Source organism: Penaeus chinensis, chromosome 1, assembly GCF_019202785.1.
Source record: "Penaeus chinensis breed Huanghai No. 1 chromosome 1, ASM1920278v2, whole genome shotgun sequence".
Taxonomy (NCBI): Eukaryota; Metazoa; Arthropoda; class Malacostraca; order Decapoda; family Penaeidae; genus Penaeus; species Penaeus chinensis.
In genome coordinates, this window is record NC_061819.1 from 14,371,864 (window position 1) to 14,374,363 (window position 2,500).

The following is a 2,500-nucleotide window of genomic DNA, read 5'->3' on the forward strand; positions in this document are numbered from 1 at the left end:
TAGAGACAGACAGACAGACAGAGACATAAAAAAATATCGAAACGAAGCCAGGGTCTGAGACACAGTGTCCCTCATCGGCATCATCCCTCCCACTCTGCCCGAGGCTCGAAGATCCGATCTTGCGCTTCAAAAAGAGAATCAACACGAAAGTTGTTTTTTTTTTTCCCCTCTCTCTCTCTTTCTCTCTCTCCTCTTTTTCCTCCCGCCTTTTCGATTTTTGTAGGACCTGTATGTCCCCCTCGCTTCCCTCATTGCTTGTTCTCCCCCTCATTTCCCCCCCCCCCTGTAATGTCCCCTCTCCCCGCTCCCCTCCCCCCTCCCCCCCTCCTTTTCTGCATCGGGGAGGGTCGGGAGAGCATGCAAATGATGTAAAGAGTTAGTGAAGTTTTAAGTTTCCCCTCCGCGTCAAGAAGTTGTCCCGTCGCGATGTTTGTGAGATAGAGGGCGCTCCTGGACTCCCACTGATGATATATCTACCCGTTTTTGTTGCTTATTTACTTTTATATTTTTTGTTTTTACTTGTTTATTTGTTCGTTTATAGTTTTTATTTGTTTATTTTGTTTGTTTATGTATATTTTTTAAGTTTAATTGTTAGTTTTTTTTTCTGGCGTGATTGACGAGGTTACCCTTTTTGTTATTTATATATTTATTTATAAATTTATTGTCTTCGTTTTTTCTTTCTTTATTTTTTGTGTGTTTAAAAAAAAGTTGTCTTCCTGGACGCTCTGTTGACAATGGAGCGTTTTATTTTTATTTATTTGTTCGATTTTTATGTTCAGTTTTTTGTTTTTGTTTCCCTTGTTTTTATGTATACGGAGTTTCTTGTCTGGAATTCGATCTCGCCCGTCAGGTATAATGCCGTCTCGATTTCCGGTCCCGCGTTGATTTTAAGATTGCGAGGCTGAGCTTCCGTCGTAGGGAAGGGGGGGGGGGGGGTATCCGAGAGGTGGTCTGAATTGGCATTTTTTTTTTTTTTTTAGTTCTACTGGTTTTTTTTTTTTTTTTCTCTCTCTCTCTCTCTCTCTCTCTCTCTCTCTCTCTCTCTCTCTCTCTCTCTCTCTCTCTCTCCTCTCCTCTCCTCTCCTCTCTATAAATTCCTCTTCCCCTCTTGTTCTTCTCTCTCCCCTTATTTATGTGGTTGTTTCTTTCTCTCGAGAAACGGAAGCTTCCCTCCCCCCCCCTCTCCAGCTCCTCCATTCCCTCCCATTCGCCCTCCCCCCCCTTAGCTCCTCCCAGCACCCCCCCCCAAGCTCCTCCCAGCCCCCCCCCCCCTCCTGTTCCCCTTCCAGAACGTAACCTGCTTTGATCTATCTCAATCAGTCGTCTCACCGTCAGCGGGAAGAGGGGGAGTAGATTGCCGTCGTGTGGAGGTATGGCTGGCTGCTTCCACTCTTCCACTCCCATTTCCACTTTATCCGCATCACCGTCCACTTTTTGTTTTGTTTTGTTTGTTTTTTTTGCTTGGTTTATTTAATCTTTTTTTTTTTTCCCTTGGACATCGCCGCTCAAACGCCGTCCACCATTGTCACGGCGTCGCCTCCTCCACTTTCGGCCCAAAAATACAAGAATATGTCACTTTTCCTTCGTGTATCTCTGTCCCCCCTTCCTTCCCCTTCCCTCCTTCCCCCTTCCCTTCCTTTCCCTTCCCTTTTTTCTCTCTTTCTTTCTCTCTTTTTTTTTTTTTTTTTTTTTTTTTTTATCTCCTCCGTCTGTCGGGTATTGCAGGCCAGCGCGGTTAATGATATTTCCTTTCCTGGCCCGGACAGTCTTTGTCTCTGTGGACATTTTTCGGTTAACGTTCCTCTCTCTCTCGCTTTCTTTCTTTTTTTTCTGTCTTCTTTTTTTTCCTTTTTAACCTCTCTTTCTGGTTTCCTTTCTGTCTCTCTATGCATCTCTCTCTCTCTCTCTCTCTCTCTCTCTCTCTCTCTCTCTCTCTCTCTCTCTCTCTCTCTCTCTCTCTCTCTCTCTCTCTCTCTCTCTCTCACTCTCCCTCCCTCTCCCTCTCCCTCTCCCTCCCCCCCTCTCTCCGTCTCTCTCTCTCTCTTATTCTCTCTCATTCTTTCTTCCTCTCTCTCTTTCCCTCTTTCTTTCATCTATGTTTTGTTTTGTTTTTATGATGTTTTGTTTTTTGTTTTAATTTGATCCGTTCATATTTTTGCCTATGTTTTTGTCATGTATAAATCTATCTCGAAGTCATATCTTAAGGAGAAGACACAAAGGATAACCAATTCAACCGAGGGTTTTCGAGGCCCTTTCATCTCGACCTCCAAAAGGAAAGTAACGTTGCGGAGTCCATACCACACTGGGCTTTCCATCCCCCCCTTCCCCTCAAACCTCCCTTCTCCTCCTGCCCCCCCTCTCTCTCTCTCTCTTTCCTTTCTCTCTCTCTCCTCTCTCTCTCTCTCTCTCTCTCCTCTCTCTCTCTCTCTCTCTCTCCTCTCTCTCTCTGCCCCTCTTCCTCCTCCCCTTTCCCCCCTCTCCTCCCCTCTCCACCTCTCTG

At 45.4% G+C, this 2,500-nt stretch overlaps 1 protein-coding gene across 1 annotated transcript in view; it reads left to right on the forward strand.

Moving 5' to 3' along the window:
* The window catches only part of LOC125032155 (nucleolysin TIAR-like), an 808,116-nt gene that overhangs the window by 725,424 nt on the left and 80,192 nt on the right, over positions 1 to 2,500 (forward strand). The window lies entirely within an intron of this gene.